General features: G+C 38.4%; 1 long non-coding RNA gene across 2 annotated transcripts; it reads left to right on the plus strand.

The window, feature by feature from the left end:
- The first annotated feature begins 848 nt into the window (after positions 1-848).
- LOC127965231 (uncharacterized) lies at positions 849-17,378 on the plus strand. 2 transcript variants are annotated; one of them, XR_008155267.1, is made up of 5 exons: positions 849-1,028; positions 1,130-1,550; positions 15,248-15,343; positions 16,606-16,733; positions 16,893-17,378. It is a non-coding gene; the product is annotated as an uncharacterized LOC127965231 (long non-coding RNA). The 2 variants fall into 2 exon arrangements; XR_008155266.1 differs by having other exon boundaries at positions 1,130-1,194; positions 16,893-17,371.
- Positions 17,379-18,680: the final 1,302 nt, after the last annotated feature.

Below are 18,680 nucleotides of genomic sequence, written 5' to 3' on the forward strand. Positions count from 1 at the left end.
AAACGTCCTTTGGTGTGATAAAAAAAAAAAAAAGTCCTCCATTGTGACACCTGTACTGTCACACCACAGGACAAAGTTTCTTTAAAAATCATTTTAAATAATTAAATAATATTTGTTTAACTCCTTTTTTATACTTTTAAATGCAATAATTACATTCATTAAATTAAGCTCTAATCATCCAAAAAAAAAAAAAAAAAAATTATGAATCTTTAGAATATATGAAAATTTCACTTTTTAATAAAAAAAGTTACAAAAAATGAACTTTGTTCATGTTATTCACATTTCTTCAATATGCACCTTACACACACACACACACACACACACACACATACATATATATATATATATATATATATATATATATATATATATATATATATATATATATATACACACACATACATACATATATGAGTGTTCGTAAAAGCAACAATACAAAATCTTAAACTATAAAAGTGCCACTTTGTCCCACTATTATGTGCAGGCCTGGCATTTTGCACTGGGCTATAGAACTACAAAATGAATTTTAAATTAGCAATATCATAACTGAATGACATTTTGAATTATGTAGTGATCTAATTCTATCCACCAAGCAATTGTATGTGAATGTGTGAGACTTATGGTCATGGTTATAGGGAAATAACAAGAAGAACAAAGTGCAGTAAACGGTAAAACTGTTTGCACTACAAACCAGTACGTTCATAATTAAGACAATACATTAAAAATAACATGGTGAGATACAGCAGTTTGCAACAGTAAAGCAGTTTGTACAGCTAATATAGCTGGAATGACACAGAGAGCCAGACACATTAAATTTACAAATGGCCGCGCCCCCTCTTACAGAAAAAAATAAGGCGCATATGTTTATTCATATGTTTATTTATGTAACGTAAGCGTGTGACTTTTAATTCGTGACGTGCTTTCATGGGCGTGCGCGCGGACCGGATGGAGTTGCCATGGAAACGGAGCGCAACACTGCAAATGTCACGAGGAAACACCCCGTTTCTCGCTGATTTCACTGTTTTCAGGTGAGTTAAGTCCATAAAATCACACAAATATTACTTATAACTGTTGTTGACACTTCTCTTACTTGTATTTGACTCGCTTCTGTTGTTTATTTACTTTATAGGAATGGTTTAATGTCTTCGAAAAGTTCGTTAGCATTTCTACCGTTTTCAGACGACGTATCGTCAGGTATGATAACTCTATTGTGCTCTTATTTATTAAAGTTTGGGCTTTTAATCAAATCTTCATCTGTAGATGATAGCTTTTGACTGTTTTGTTGGTAATCTTTCAATGGATGATTGGAAATTGCTTAATTTATTTATTAACATTTACACTTTACTGTTTATCGATGACGTCACGTAACGTTATCAAGGAGCGCGAAAATTGGCAGAAAACTAAAGTTGTTTTGATCTTTTATGGTAAACATAAAACTGTTCTGCGATTTCAAGAGTGACAAAATAAACCTTCTACAACAGAAGGGAGTGTCCAAGATTTTAATATTTCTGAAGGGAGCTGCTGGCAGAGATGTAGGAAGCGCTGAAAAGGTTAAGTAACCTAATATGCATGTTTTTCACAACATATATCGCAATTAATCTGTTATTTTATTTATTTATTTGGGTCAATATATAATTGTGGGAGATTTTGAGTTTGAATAATTCTGGGAAAAAAATATATTTATTTACAAAATATTATTATCTTCCCTGATAAATCATCCCTGAAATATTTTATTTTTAGTCATTGCCAAGCTCAGGGATAATTGATTTCAGATATTTAGTTTTAAAAACAAGAAGTTTACTCATTATTTGGTCAACTATGTTACGGACAAAACCTATAAGTTTTAACTTTAAGTAAATGGCAGACATTTAAAAAAATCATTACTCTTGGAAGAATATGTGTCTATTTACCTACCTTTTCAATTAAAATACCCAATTAATTAAGAAAATACGCATTTTGTTCAATTGAAACCCCAAATTTCAAGTACTGAAATAACCGGTCTGTATATTTTGTTTCCAAAGTGCTTGATTCATGATAATTTTCTTGATGAAATTATGCTGAGGTATATATTTGACAGCTACTCAGTTTCTAAATATTTACTTGGAGATTAGGGATCCATTGAAATATATATATATTTTTAAAAACATAATGGTAACTTAATTGACAGCCCAGTATCATAGTTGACAAAAGTAACATAGTTGACATGACGAAGAAGGATGATGTATTTAACAAAAACAATCTTAAACTATCTCAATTATTATATGTTAGCTAATCGTTTATTGCATTTAATCAAGACCTGTTTAATATTTCACGACATAAAAGGAGAAATACAGACACACATCAGTTTACAAGGATCAATCACAACTTTATTAACAAGCACATATATCATAAGCAAGAGATCCTAACATAGAAAACAAAAACAACAAAAGTATAAAAAACAGCACTTCAACAAAATTCAACCAACAAAAATTCAACCATGTAAACATTTTGAAAATCTTGTTTGTGGAATGAAATACAGCAGTGTATTGTATTGAACAAAAAATAACAGTGCACTGCAATAAGTAACAATAACCAAATAGTGTTTTATTCTGTTGGTTAACAGAATAAGTGTGATGCATTGGATGAAAATTTTAATAGTGCAAAAAGTTGTTTCTCAAAAACATTCATATGTCACAACCCAAGTAAAACATATGCATACCCTCCAACTTCCAGGCACCCAAACCGGTGGAGACAGAACACACTCCCCATTTTTTAAACCAAGAACATGGCCAATTATGGTTTGTTTTACAATGAATTTGTCAAGCTCAATTAAATAAACTTAGAATGTGTGTTTGTTTGTGTGAATGTGTGTCTGTGTCTGTGTGTGTGTGTGTGTGTGTGTGTGTGTGTGTGTGTGTGTGTGTGTGTGTGTCTTTATCTGTGCGTTTGTGTATATCAGAGGTGTATAGTCCAAGTGCCAGAAAGTAGAAATCCTGTCCAGCAGCTGTTCCAACCATCACTAAACCAGCTCCTCTACCAAGTAGATGAGCTCGTTAGTGAAAACACCTGTTCTAGATGTAGAGGCAGATCCAAAAACATGACAGGATTTTTACTTTCTGGCACCTGGACTATACACGTCTGGTGTCTATATGTGTGTGTGCTTAAGCCACGTGTTTGTCAGCGTGTGTGTGTGTGTGTGTGTGCGCATGTCCTTAGCCATGAAGATATGATTTGGCAATATCTTCCCACACATCTCTTTTTATTTCAACATGACGTGCTGTCACGTGCTGTGGGGCAGGAATCAACCTGAGCACATCCTCAAATGGATACCAGAGAGCATCCTCTCGCATTGGCCAGTAGTAACGATTATGTCCCACTCTGTGCATGCACTTAACATGAACATGTGTCTCACTCACTTCAACAATGGTTCCAGGGTAAACCTCATCGTCATATCTGATGACACACCACTGACCAACAATGTCATCTCTATCCCACTGTACTTCAAGGTCTGGTTGTTCTTGGTGCAATGCAGGAACAGTAGAGTTGACTTTGAAGTCGAAGGCCTGAGCTTGGTAACACTGACATTGCAGAATCTGCCTTGCTGAACACAGGCAGCTCACATCACGGTATGTCAGTTTCCCTGGTGCTTGCGTGATGACCTGGTGAATCCGCATAGTGCATGGTACAGCGGGGAGTCGTTGTGGCATCTGCTGTATGGCCTTTTCCACTGTAGCCTCTTCAATGTAGAAGATCTTGACAGTTGTATTGGTGTTTACCAATGCATTGAAAAGATGTTTAGCAGTGGAAATGTCTTCACCTTGGCTCACCAATCTGTCAGCTGTTCTCTTCAGAAGGCCTCCTACCCCATCAGGGGCACCCTTTCCGTGGCTGGCCTCAAAAAAGTTCCAAGTGCCTGCAGTGAAGCCCTGGTTGTACAATTCAGTTGTAAACAAGTAAAAGTTGCCCTTCTGCCTGTATTGTCAGCAGGGACCATCACTGAAAAAGTGGATAATTGACACTGTTGGGTATGTTTCCTTGAGATGGTTAAGTACTGGGGAGAGGTGTGCCCATATGGCAGGTGGACCCTTTTCTTTGCATGGCGAAATTGTTGTGAAGCACAAGTGGTCTTCCTCACCACCAATGTAGAGGACCCCTGTATGAAGAGTTGCTTGTTGATGAGAAGAGGCAAAATGGACAGCTTGAATCTCTTTGTGAAACTTGCAAGAGTAGTTTTCAGAGAAATCAATGTGTATGAGGCATTCATTACTCTTCATGTTCTTTTTCAATTCCCTGTAGTAGTTAAACTGGGTCTTGATGTTGAACAAGTGCCTTTTGAACTTTTTGAGCTGTTTCTGGAAAGTCTCAATCAGGTCCTCCAAAGAACTCTCCATTTCCCTCTTCACGGTGATATTCACAGGCAACTTGTCTTTGCTGTCACCACTTTTCTTCTCTCTGAGGACAGTTTCAGTTGTCCACTGCACAAAAGAAACTTGGGTTTGACCATCATAGCCAGACTGAATCTTGAGGTCTTGTAGTTTGCAGTTCTTGCATTCCACATACATGCATGGCTTAAATTAGGGCTGGGCGATATATCGAACGATATGATCATGCGCATCTAATCAGGAAAGCTGCTTCCGTGATCACCGCTAAAATCTCCATCACCTGCTTATAATTGGAGTGGCATTTAATAGACAGCAGAGGTGGGACTTTCAAGTCACAAGCAAGTCTTCAAGTCATATCCAAGTCCTCAAAGGGTTAAAGTTAATGAGATAATTAAGTGACTAATTAAATGATGATTGTGCATTAGTGATGAACTTCTGCTGTTAACAATCAACATCACTGAAGTAAAGAGAAACACAAGAACTACAACTGATAGACACAGCCTTCAACTGAAAAAAAAAAAAAAAAACACTTTGTCACCATAATTGTGGTCAAGGTTTGCTTTAAGTAGAGTCTTGACCCTTTTACTAATTTAAAGCAATTTGATTCAAAACAATTTCAATATTGTTTTTGCAACAAACATGTATGCATTGCTGAGTTGAACCTTGCAGTAACAGATGATCGTATGCTTGTTCTGCTTATAACTCATGTTGACTTGGACATCATGAGATAGTCTTCTTTGGATTGTTGACTGACATTCAGCTTTTACCAGAGTTGGGTCTTTCAAATCACAAGCAATCTTTAAGTCATATCCCAAGTCCTCAAAGGGTTAAAGTTAATGAGATAATTAAGTGACTAATTAAATGATGATTGTGCATTAATGATGAACACCTGCTGTTCTTGAGAATTACAGAGGATCAGATGTTGATGTTTTATTGGTTAAAGTGATGCAACCATAATGGAGATCAGCGTGTGCTTTAGTGGGGCTCTTGACCCTTGACTGTCATGTTAGATCTCTTTATGTAGCATTGCATGAGGTGCTGTAAAGCAGAGAGAAGAAATTAATCTGTATGTGATAGGTGGTCAGATTACAATCAAATTAACATTAGCTCTATTTAAGTTCAGCATAATCAACCCAGTAAAACTACACCATGGAAAAAAATTAAAGTGAATTTTAAATCTACTAAGTGCATATAACATTTGAAAAACTATTGTTACGTCTTATGCATCTAGGGGTTTAACAGTAACGTAACAATATTAGTGTTTGGGAAGAGCATTTACCCAAGCCCCTGCATAGCAACAACAACAAGGTGGCTGTTAAAAAAAAAGGTTTATTAACAGCTCAGTGAATGCTGGGAGTTAACAATTCTCAAAGAAATAACATTAAGAGGGAAGCAAAACTTCAGGAGGGGGAATAATGCCAAAATAACAAACAAAAGGGTGTCTATTCTGGAAATTAGATTCTTTCTAAACCTGTCAAATGAAAATAAAATCAACAACAAAGTTATACACTAACTCCCTATCTAATCCTCAAACCAGGAGAAAAATATGTAAAGGACAAAAGAAAAAGGCACCCACCTCCCTACAGCTTACAAAAAGGGTAACAATCAAACAACAGAGTGAAATCAACAGTACTTCAGATTAATGAAGTTTACTACAAAGAACCCCAAAAGGCTACAACAAACTGCACGAGGCCAGGCTAGACAAAGGACATGCTCTGGAGAAAAGTTCTCATCTTCTGTAGTTCCTGCTCAGCTTTTATACTGCTTCTCCTTCGGTTGGTAATTAGATGCAGCTGGAAAAGGCAATCAGCTACCTGCCCGAGTGGAAAGAGTGGGAGGAGCCAGAGAAGCAGGAGAGACGGAGCAAGAGAGAAACAACAAAAGGACCATGCAACAATACAGACAACACAATTGAATACGTCACTGGACGTAACACCCCCACCCATAAGTTACAAATAGTATCCCATAAACATTTGTAAACTCATGAATTAAGGTTTAACAACACACAATCAACAATTTACTCATCTAAATGATACACCCTAGACAGTGCATCAGCTACAACATTCTCTGTACCTTTTCGGTGTTGAATCTCGAGGTTATATTCCTGGATGATCAAGGACCACCGCATCAGTCGCTGATTCGAGTTACACATTCTCCCCAGGAATACTAGTGGATTATGATCGGTGTAAACTACCACTGGAGTACAACTACCCCCCAGGTAGACTTCAAAGTGCTGCAACGCTGACAGTAAGGCCAAGGCCTCCTTCTCAATTGTACTGTACTGTTTTTGACACTTGGTAAATTTCTTGGAGAAATAACTCACAGGATGTTCTACACCAGTTAGATCTTCTTGCAGTAGTACAGCCCCTGCCCCAGAGGAACTAGCATCCACCTGCAATTTGAAGGGCAACCCAAAATTTGGAGCAGAAAGAACGGGGGCATGGCACAACAAGTCTTTAACAGCACTGAAAGCACAGTTACATGTTGGACTCCACACAAATTTCCTAGAGGTACTAAGTAGATCTGTCAACGGAGCAACCACAGAAGCAAAGTTTTTACAGAACCCCCTGTAGTAACCAGCCATACCTAAAAATCTTCTCAATTCTCTTTTGTTAGTAGGAGTGGGGAAATTAAGTATGGCAGCAACCTTTTCTTCAATTGGCCTCACCTGCCCTTGGCCAACCTTCTTACCAAGGTAAGTAACTACGGCCTTACCAAACTCGCACTTAGTCAAGTTCAAGGTCAAAGATGCCCCAGATAACCTACAGAAAACTTGATTTAGACTATTCAGATGTTCCTCCCAACTAGCAGAATAGACCACCACATCATCCAAGTAGGCCTCGCAATTGGTTACTCCCGACAGTACCTGTTGCATTAAGCGCTGGAAGGTCGCAGGTGCATTTCGCATCCCGAAAGCCATAACAGAGTACTGCAGAAAGTTGTCAGGGGTAACGAAAGCGGATATTTCTGAGGCCCGCGGTGTGAGGGGCACCTGCCAGTAGCCTTTTAGGAGATCTAACTTGGTGACGTAACGTGCAGAACCGACTCGATCAACACAATCCTCTATTCGGGGAAGAGGAAAAGAGTCAGGCTTGGTGATACTATTCACTTTGCGGTAGTCAGTACAAAAGCGATGGGTTGAGTTAGACTTTGGAACGAGCAAGCATGGGGAACTCCAGGGGCTCTGGCTAGGCTTAGCAAAACCTTGTTGCAGTAGGTATTCAACTTCTGACTTCATTATCTCACGTTTATGAGGGTTTACACGGTAGGGGTGTTGTTTTATAGGAGCAGAGCTACCTACATCAATATCATGCATGAGGACGGTAGTCTGGCTGGGGATATCGGAGAACAGGGTAGGGTATCTACTCATTAACTCAATGATATCTGTTCGCTGGTCATTTGGCAAATGAGCAAGATATGCATCCAAGTCATTCAGGACCGCTGAATTGTCTAGACGTGTACAGGACATTCGGTCTTCATGTACAATCAGGTTATCCTCCACAGGAGAATATGCTGCAGACAGCACAGTAGCAGCAACTACAGATGTAACAGTGTCAACACAAGCTTTGGAGGTTTCTTTTGTGACATAAGCCTTTAACATGTTCAGATGACACACTCTACTCTTTCTCCTACGATCTGGAGTCGAGATCACATAATCTGTGTCAGAAAGTCTCTTATCAATGGCATAAGGACCTGTAAACTTAGCATGCAGCGCTGAGCCTGGAACAGGAAGCAAAACTAAAACTAAATCACCAGGTTGGAAGATACGTTTTACACTGGTTTTGTCATAACGCAACTTCATCTTGGACTGTGCGGTCACCAAATGAGCCTTTGCCACCTCACAAGCTTTATGGAGACGTTCCCGGAAAGCACTCACGTAGTCCAAAATGTTTCTAGACACAGGATGTTTGGACAACAACTGCTCTCTCAGCAGTTTTAAGGGCCCCCGGACAGTGTGCCCGAACACCAGCTCTGCAGGACTAAAACCCAATGACTCCTGTACAGTTTCCCTGATTGCAAACGTTAATAATGGCAGACCTTCAGCCCAGTCTCTATTAGTACTTATACAATACGCACGTAGCATTGTTTTGAGGGTTTGGTGAAAGCGCTCTAGCGCCCCCTGGGACTCTGGATGGTATGCACTGGAGAGCTGATGATCAACTCCTAACTGTTGTAAAACTTGAGAGAACACCTTGGAAGTGAAGTTGGTACCACGATCTGTTTGGATAACTTTAGGCAGTCCAAATGTTGAACAGAACTTAACTATTTCCTTCACAATGGCCTGGGCTTTAAGAGTACGGAGTGGCACGGCTTCTGGGAACCGAGTTGCAGCACACATCAGGGTTAAAACATATTGGTGTCCCGATTTGGATTTTGGAAGTGGCCCAACGCAATCCAAAATCAAACGCTCAAAGGGTTCTCCCACCACTGGAATTGGATGTAATGGAGCAGATGGAATGGTCTGATTCGGCTTACCCGCCATTTGGCAAACATGGCAGCACTTGCAGAATCTGGACACACTAGATTTCAATCCAGGCCAGAAGAAATACCGGGAAATGCGTTTATAGGTTTTATTAACCCCAAGGTGGCCAGAAAGGGGATGCTCATGGGCTAGCTGCAATACTTGAGGACGATAATCAGAGGGTAAGACTATTTGATAGACAGCTAAAGCATCATCAACTTCGTGTGGCCTCCAACGACGCATTAAAACACCATTTTCCCAGAAGAAAGCTATTCTAGTACTGCACGAATCAGCCAACGGAACAGCTGCCTCAACACAGGGTTCTAGAGATGGGTCAGATTTTTGGGCAGCAACTAGATGATCTTTGTCAAATTTCAGATCTACTGCTTCTGAGTTAGAGTTTTCAGGATCAGTAGAGGAGGCTGGAGGTTTAATATATAGGGTACATTCAAGAGAATCTTTTGCTGGACTCAAGAACGAGTCAACAAGGTTCACGGTCTCTTCCCACTTTTGAGCCTGTGCACGAGTTACAGCACAAGAAGGGAAAACCGAAGGGAAATGAGCAGCAATATCAGGCTCAATGCTCGGCTTATCTACAACAACCGGGGATGGAAAAACCTTACCACCCGCCAAGTCATTCCCCAAAATAAGGCTCACACCATCCACAGGCAACTCAGTTCGCACACCAAGAGGAACTGTACCTGCAACCAAATCAGACTTTAGATAAACCCTATGCAATGGCACCCTAACACATCCCAATTCAATTCCCCGGACCAACACATCCATACCGGAGTACGTTTCTGGTGAGAATGGCAATGCATCAGCTAGAATGAATGACTGGGTTGAACCAGTGTCCCTTAGAATGGAGATAGGCTTACCCAGAGAGTCAGCACAAAGGGAAACAGAACCATTAAGGAGAAAGGGTTCGTACCCAGTACTCTTAACTGGCATGGAACAGCTTTCAGGAGTTGAAACAGTCTGAGCAAACGCCACACTTTTAGATTTCCCAGCAGCATACTTCTGCTTCCACGCTTTACAATCAGAAATCAGGTGCCCTGAATCCAAACAATAGAAACATACACGTTTACTACCGAAGCGCCTTACATCAGCCTTACGACCCTTGTCTGCCCCTTCCCTTTGAACATTTGAAGTTTCCTTCCCCGATTGCTCAAAGTTCAAATACTGATGTTTGGACTGCCGTGAAACTGGGAACACTGTCTTATGGGTAAGCACAAATTCATCTGCAACCACAGCTGCCTCAGAGAGTGTGCCTACTTTTTGTTCATTTAAATGAACAACTAAAGCTTCAGGAGCACAATACTTTAATTCTTCCAATAGAATAAGTTCCTGCAACTGTTCAAAACTCGTCACCTTACTGGCGAGGCACCACTTTTCAAAAAGTGTTTTTTTCTCCCGCACAAACTCTACATATGTTTGTTTGGCTGATTTCAATAAGTTCCGGAAGCGCTGCCGGTAGGCTTCAGGAACCAACTCATATGCTCTTAATACTGCTGCTTTGACCATCTCATAATCAAGAGACTGTTCAATCGGAAGTGAAGAACAGACCTCCTGTGCCTTACCTACAAAATTACATTGCAGGAGGAGACCCCACATCTCCTTCGGCCACCCTAACTTTATGGCAATGCGTTCAAAAGTGATGAAGTAGGAGTCTACTTCAGCTTCTCTAAAAGGTGGTATGAGTTTTATATACTTTGCAACATCAAAGTTTGACTGGGTATCACACACTGAATCATAGTTAACGGTACTAGATTGTAACTGGGCAACACCAAATGCTGGGGAAGAGGGAGCTCTCGCACGTGGAAGGGGAACAGGCTGAACAGACTTCCTCCGCAAATTCTCAGCTTCAATCTCAAGTGTTTTAAGCCTAATATCCCGATCTGCCTCGACTTCGACAGTACGGAGTTGCACTACTTTAATGTCATGTTCTTGTTTTTTTAATTCCAAGTCAAGCTCTTTTAACTTAACCTCGATCATCGGATCTAGTCGGTATTCACTGGCGAGATATGGACTAGAAGCAGATGCCTCTCCTGCTGCTACATCCTCCCTTGACACATCAGGCGGTGAATCATCAGGCAAAATACCTCTAGTCACTAACTCCTCATACAGCACATCCTTAACCACCTGCTTAGTAGCACCTCCAGGCACAGTAACATTAAAGAAATCAGCAATCAATAACAAATCCTTTTTTTTGCATCGATTATAAACATCTGTGGAAGGTGCAAGCGTAAACTCTATTAAGTCAAATTCCATTACTACACTACACTGCCCTCACCAACAAAAAGAGAAAACCAAAGCTCACTTTCAACAGTATAGCCTCGATGATACTTTTCCAAAAGCACAATAAATAAAGTTACTACCTAACGATCTCGGACGAGCCCCCAAAATATGTTACGTCTTATGCATCTAGGGGTTTAACAGTAACGTAACAATATTAGTGTTTGGGAAGAGCATTTACCCAAGCCCCTGCATAGCAACAACAACAAGGTGGCTGTTAAAAAAAAAGGTTTATTAACAGCTCAGTGAATGCTGGGAGTTAACAATTCTCAAAGAAATAACATTAAGAGGGAAGCAAAACTTCAGGAGGGGGAATAATGCCAAAATAACAAACAAAAGGGTGTCTATTCTGGAAATTAGATTCTTTCTAAACCTGTCAAATGAAAATAAAATCAACAACAAAGTTATACACTAACTCCCTATCTAATCCTCAAACCAGGAGAAAAATATGTAAAGGACAAAAGAAAAAGGCACCCACCTCCCTACAGCTTACAAAAAGGGTAACAATCAAACAACAGAGTGAAATCAACAGTACTTCAGATTAATGAAGTTTACTACAAAGAACCCCAAAAGGCTACAACAAACTGCACGAGGCCAGGCTAGACAAAGGACATGCTCTGGAGAAAAGTTCTCATCTTCTGTAGTTCCTGCTCAGCTTTTATACTGCTTCTCCTTCGGTTGGTAATTAGATGCAGCTGGAAAAGGCAATCAGCTACCTGCCCGAGTGGAAAGAGTGGGAGGAGCCAGAGAAGCAGGAGAGACGGAGCAAGAGAGAAACAACAAAAGGACCATGCAACAATACAGACAACACAATTGAATACGTCACTGGACGTAACACTATACTCTGTAGGCACACACAAAGATCAAGAACCAGCATATGACTCTCAACAGTGGTGACAATCAACAAAATGTTGCATGCTGGGTAAAACCTTTGTAAAAACTCCCATCATGCACTGCAGTATGAAAAATTGTCACCATGGTTGAGCATCGTGTGATAAGTGTGTTTGTCTAAAAACCTGAACTGATCGTCTCCTTTTGTATCTCTCAACATTGAAGCATTGTGATTTTTTTTTTTTTACTTCAGTTCAGTAATAGCTGACTGTCAGTCTACTATCCAAAGATAAACACAAATTCATGATGTTCAGTCAACATGAGTTATAAGCAGAAAAAGCATAAGATCATCTGTTACTGCAAGATTTGACTCAGCAATGCATACATGTTTGTTGCGAAAACAATATTGCAATTGTTTTGAATCAAATTGGTTTGAATTAGTAAAAGGGTCAAGAGACTACTTAAAGCAAACCCTGACCACAATTATGGTGACATTTTTTTTTTTTTTTTTTTTTCAGTTGAAGGCTGTGGCTAAATTCAGTTGTAGTTCTTGTGTTTCTCTTTACTTCAGTGATGTTGATTGTTAACAGCAGATGTTCATCACTAATGCACAATCATCATTTAATTAGTCACTTAATTGTCTCTTTAGCTTTAACCCTTTGAGGACTTGAATATGACTTGAAGACTTGCTTGTGACTTGAAAGTCCCACCTCTGATAGACAGAGCCGTAGATAGCTGACAAGCCACGCCATATCGCGTTCATATCGAAGGCGATTCATCTGCGATAATGAACGCGATATGGCGTGGCTTGTCAGTGATCTACGGCTCTGTCTATTAAATGCCACTCCAATTATAAGCAGGTGATGGAGATTTTAGCGGTGATCACGGAAGCAGCTTTACTGATTAGATGCGCATGATCATATCGTTGGATATATCGCCCAGCCCTAGCTTAAATGTTGGATTACAGCAAGTTTCCTCAGCAAGAGATTCCAACTCTGTTCTCTCCAGAAGTTTAAGTCCATGAAGTTTCTCCACGATAAATTCCAAGTTTTCATGCACCTTACATAGACACGTATCTCTGTCTGCAATGGTTGGATGGACTACCCAATATGGGCGCATTCGGCAGAAGAGTGTATAGGAAAGTTTGCTAGAGACGTTTTCCAGCAGGAATTTCCTATGGAGGTTTTTCATGGTGTCGGTCATAAACCGCTTCTGCTTTTTTACTTTTCCCTTTGTTACAGTCTGCTTTTTACCGGCTGTTGAACGACTTACGTCATCCCTGGTGTAAAAGGCAACAACCTGGTCTTGCAGTTTTGAGTGTGTGGATATGTATTTCTTCCTGGCAAAACAGGCTATTTCATCCCCATTTGTGTTCACATTCTTGCAGAATCGTTTGGCTGAGACACCCAGTGTGTCATGAATGATTTTCTGGAACCTGTATTTTTTCAATATTTTTCCAGATACAATTCTGGCGATTAGGTTCCTGGTCTTTTCTTTTGCTGCACACAGAAATTTTTGTTTGAGGCTTTTCACAAGTGCATGATGATAGACCAGAGTTCTCCGCACATCATTACTGACTGGACTTTTTCCGAGCATCCTTTTTGTTCTTTTCCTAGGAGAGTCGACACTGCACAGTAGCCGTTCATAGCGCTTACGGTATTTGTCTGATGTTTTTGTTTGAGCTTTAAGCTTTTCCTTGAGTTTTTGATTCTCAATGTATATTTTCTGGTACCGTCTTCTTCTAGTCCTTCTTCCATGTATTCTCTGTCTGAAATTACATGAAGACATTTTTTAATTATTTTTTAACATTGCAGGTGTCACTTAAAAGCATTTGAAATTAATAGTCACCATGCCACCATGAAATTTAGCATTTTAATCTAACATTATAATCTAACAAGTACTTTTTCATGAGACATTGTTCTGTTTAAGGTACTTTCTACATAGCCTGCCTACATAGTTCTGTTTGAGGTTCTTTCTACGTAACCTTCTAACCTTCCTGGTTGTGGAACTGGTTGTTCCTCGCTGTCAGGACTCAGTGGTGGGGTAACAATAGCAGAAGCCTGTTTCTTTCTGCGTCTGCTCTGTTCCTGGGCTCTTCTCCAGGCCTTTCTTTTTGCACGTTTTTCCCTCTCACTCTGTTCAGATATGGGCTTATAGTTTGCACCTTGCTCCCTCTTTTCTCTCCATTTCTGCCGGCCTTTTGCCAAGTATGCCTCCCTTTTTGCAGGATCAGCATCTCGCCGTGCACGGTAACGGCGCTGCTTTTCTGCAGCAGATAATCGTGGCATTTGCCTGAAAACAAGTTTACTTTTATCATATTTATTGCAAAGTATTTTATAGTTACTGTACAATTAGAATATTAAATGAACTCCTGAAAACTATAAGAACATGTCATGAATGTCAACTATGTTACTCTTAGTCAACTAAGTTACCGTTGCAGAGTAACATAGGTGACTGGTAACCTAGTTGACATTTTTGCTGTTTTTAGGGATAAAATCAAAATGGTTGCCTAGCACCAGACACCACATGGCATTTTACGGAGAGGTTCTTCTAAATATCATATGTACAACTGAGTAAAATTGAAATTCAAAGTTATTTATGAATTAATTGTAGTAACATTGTTGACATATTTTAAGTACACATTTGCCCCAAGCACTACTTTACGTGAAATAACTGAAAATGTGGAGGGAGAACATACCTTGGAGTCTTGCTAGTTTTCTCTTCAGGAGGAAATGACATCATGTGGAGCAGATCATGTGATTTGGAAAACACACTCTTCCTTGAGTGGTGTATTTGCTATGGGTAACTTAGATGACAGCGACTTCTCGGACACGTATTCAATTTGTTAATTTCTATTGAAAATGTGATATATTGCCCAAAAAGACACATTGTTCACAATTACCTCAACTTAATGTAAATAATATAATTAAAACTGTTTTTGAATAAGTTTTTTAAATGTTTTTTTAGGTAATGAGATTATGGTTGTAATTCATTTCGGACGGTTATTTAGTTGACATTTTAGGGATATCTATTACATTTTTTATAAATAAATGATTATTTACATAATAATTAACTATCGAATTTGTAAAGACAAGATCATGAAGAACACTGAAGATTTTTAAAATTTTATTTTAATAAGCATGTTTGCAAGATAAATCTCATGGACATGAAAACTCCCTCAATTATATATTGACTCATTTATTGCATTTCACCTGCTCTAGCTGTTTCCATCTAATAAACCTGGAACTGCAGACTAAATATTGTTGGCTCTGTGTCAAATTGCTTGTTTTGTTCCTAGATTCTTCAGTGCTGATGGCCTGCTGCATCCAGCAGAGTCGCAGTGAACCTACTGTAAGACAACCTCTCCAAGATGCTATTGACCACGACTAGTACAGTAAGTCAAACCTCAAATATACAGTACACTAGTGTTCAAAAGCTTGAAGTTGATACAATTTGAAATAATTATCTTCTGCTCACCTCTGTAGTAATTATTTGATTAAAATATGTAAAAAAAGTAATATTGTGAAATATTATTACAATTTAAAATAGCTGTTTTCTATGTGAATACATTATAAACTAATTTATTCCGGTGATGTGCGGCTGTATTTTCAGCATCATTCCTCCAGTCTTCAGTGTCACATGGATCCCTCAGAAATGCTGATTTGCTGCTCAAGAAACTTATTATCAGCGTTGAAACAGTTGTGCTGCTTCATTTTTTTTGTGGAAACCGTGATGCACTTTATTTTTCAGAATTCACAGATGAATACAAAGTTCAAAAGACCTGCATTTATTTATCCATTTATGCAGACGCTTTTATCCAAAGCGACTTACAGTGCATTCAGGCTATCAGTTTTTACATATCATGTGTTCCCGGGGAAATCGAACCCCCAACCTTGGGTTTGCTTGCTTGCTAACACAGTGCTCTACCAGTTTGAGCCACAGGAAGACTATTTGAAACAGATGATTTTGAACAATTTGATGCATGTAACAGCAACATTCAAATGTTTGGAGTCTATGTAACAACGAATCCAACAAAAAAAAAATTCAGCACATCTGTAATTTAACATTGATCATAATCAGAAATGTTCCTTGAGCAGTAAATCATCATATTAGAATGATTTCTGAAGATGTTTCACTGAAGACTGGAGTAATGATGCTCAAAATTCAGCTTTGATCAAAGGAATAAATGACATTTTAACAATATTCACATAGAAAAGAGTTGTTTTGAATTGTTATAGTCACAGTGTTACTATTTTACTGTAATTTGATTCAATAAATGGAGCCGTGGTGAGCATAAGAGATTATTTAAAAAGGCATAAAATATCTTACAGACCCCAAACTCTTGAATGGTTGTGTAAATTACAGTTATGATGTTCCTCCCAGTTAAATTTTATTAAAATGTATTAAATGTTACTCTGGCATATGCAGTCCATTCTATAGAGACTGTGTCTGTTCCCCAAAAAAAGACAACAAATAATATGTTTATTAAGGGATCTAGAAAAATTATTTCAGTTTAAACCTACTAGATTAAAAATAGTACTCAATGTACTCCATTGATGAAATAGTAAAAAGTGCACATTGCCTGAAATGAAATGAACAGCAGCTATGCTAATCTTTCTCCCTTTGCCTTCCTGTTTCTGCAAATGTCCATCCCAGGGTTATTAGAAACTGCACAGCACAGGACTTGCAGGACTTGTGAGGACTTCAGATGATACCAGTACTCAAAAGACCTTAGATGATGGCAACTATAGATGGACATACAAACTACCGCCACTGCAAAAAAGGTAATGTTAATTTGAAAGAGCTGTGTCACAGTATCAAGGGCTCCCTTATCAGTTCTGCTTTCAGTACTGGAGAGTAAAATACATTTTTTTTTTTTGATGCTTTTTGTTTGTTTTTATTAGTACATATACGTTATCTTGCACATTTTATCTCCCCAACAGATTCTAATTTGAAAGAAGTTTATAATGCATGTTCGCTACTCCCAATTCAGAAGACTGAATCAGCCTGTGTATCTGAATGTTTCTCATACTCACTCCTCTCTGCCGCGTCTGAATTTGGGATTTTCCTTAGCTGTCAGTTATAAACGTCAAAATTAAAAGAAATAAACCTTTGAAATATATCAGTCTGTGTGTAATGAATAAATATAATATACAAGTTTCACTTTTTAAATGGAATTAGTGAAATAAATCAACTTTTTGATGATATTCTAATTATATGACCAGCACCTGTATATCATTGCTCTTGTTGATTTTGATTGCTTCCATTGTCCTAATTTGTAAGTTGCTTTGGACAGAAAAGTGTCTGCTAAATGTAAATGTAATGTTAATGTGTATTTAACTATATTTATAAATATTTATCTGTATTTTTTATTTTGTAATAATGTAAATGTATTTGTTTTATATCTATACATGCAGTTGTATTCATGTATGTATATTTATTTGTCTAATTTTTATATTTTAATAAAGCAGTTTACATGAGTGTTTTCTTTATTCTGGATGAATTACATATTCTTTTGTGTCTAGAAAGGGTAAATATGGGCCATATCTAACCCAGAAGTCAGCCACAACTGGGACGGATCTGGGCCACATCTCATAAATGGCGTGGTTGACATCTGGGCCAGGTGTCGCCCATGCCATTTGTGAGATGCGGCAAGGATCTGGTACAGTTGTGGCTGACTTCTGTCAGACAAAACTGGGCCAGATCTGGCCCAGATGTCACCCACACCATTTCTGAGATGTGGCCCAGATCTGGTTCAGTTGTGGCTGACATATGTCAGCCAGACTCAGGTTGAGTCATCGCCGTCACTCCGCGCGGTATGTGGGCCAGAAGAATATGGGAGATGTGGGCCAGAACTGGGCCACATGTCATTTGCTATCTGGGGAACAGGCTCCGAAGTGCCGATCTGAAAACTTCGATCAAAGAATGTAAAAAAATAACTATTTCTCTAATAACTCTATTAACTCTACAACTCTATGAAAGACTCAGATCATGTATCTAAAAAATAAATCGCTATAGTAAAAGATAAATAATAAGAGGAGTGAAGTTTCCTACTGTTCTGCTGTGTTTGGTCCTCACTCGCGTCTGACGCTCCGCGGCGCGTCTCCGCCCCTCACACGCGCGTTTACAGCGCTAAATTAATCATCTTTGCTAATTATTATACATTTACTTCAATGTCAGATTCAGGTACTTCATTTATTATTGTTCAATGAACTGTTTGAACAAAAAAAGGTTGTATTTCAGTAATAATTCTAAATTATCAAAATAAAATATATGTAAAATAATTTTTCTATATTAATATCCTTTAAAATATAATCTATTTCTGTGATGTGTAGCTGTATTTTCAGCATCATTCCTCCAGTCTTCAGTGTCACATGATCTTTCGAAATCATGAAAATATGATGATTTGTTATTAGAACTATTAATAGTTGTGCTGTCAAATATTATTTTGAAATCTGCGATACTTTTTTCAAGATTCTTCGATGTATAATTTAATTTAATTTTTATTATTAGAATTATCAACAGTTTTGCTGCATTTAATTTAATTTAATTTTTATTATTAGAATTATCAACAGTTTTGCTGCTAAATACTATTTTGGAACCTGTTATACTTTTTCAGGATTCTTTGATGAATAAAAAGTTTAAATTAAATAAACTTGAGTAAAAGTACAGATACGTATAATAAAATATTACTCCAGTAAAAGTAAAAGTACTCCTTTTTCAATTTTACT

The sequence above is a fragment of the Carassius gibelio genome, chromosome B9, assembly GCF_023724105.1.
Source record: "Carassius gibelio isolate Cgi1373 ecotype wild population from Czech Republic chromosome B9, carGib1.2-hapl.c, whole genome shotgun sequence".
NCBI lineage: Eukaryota > Metazoa > Chordata > Actinopteri > Cypriniformes > Cyprinidae > Carassius > Carassius gibelio.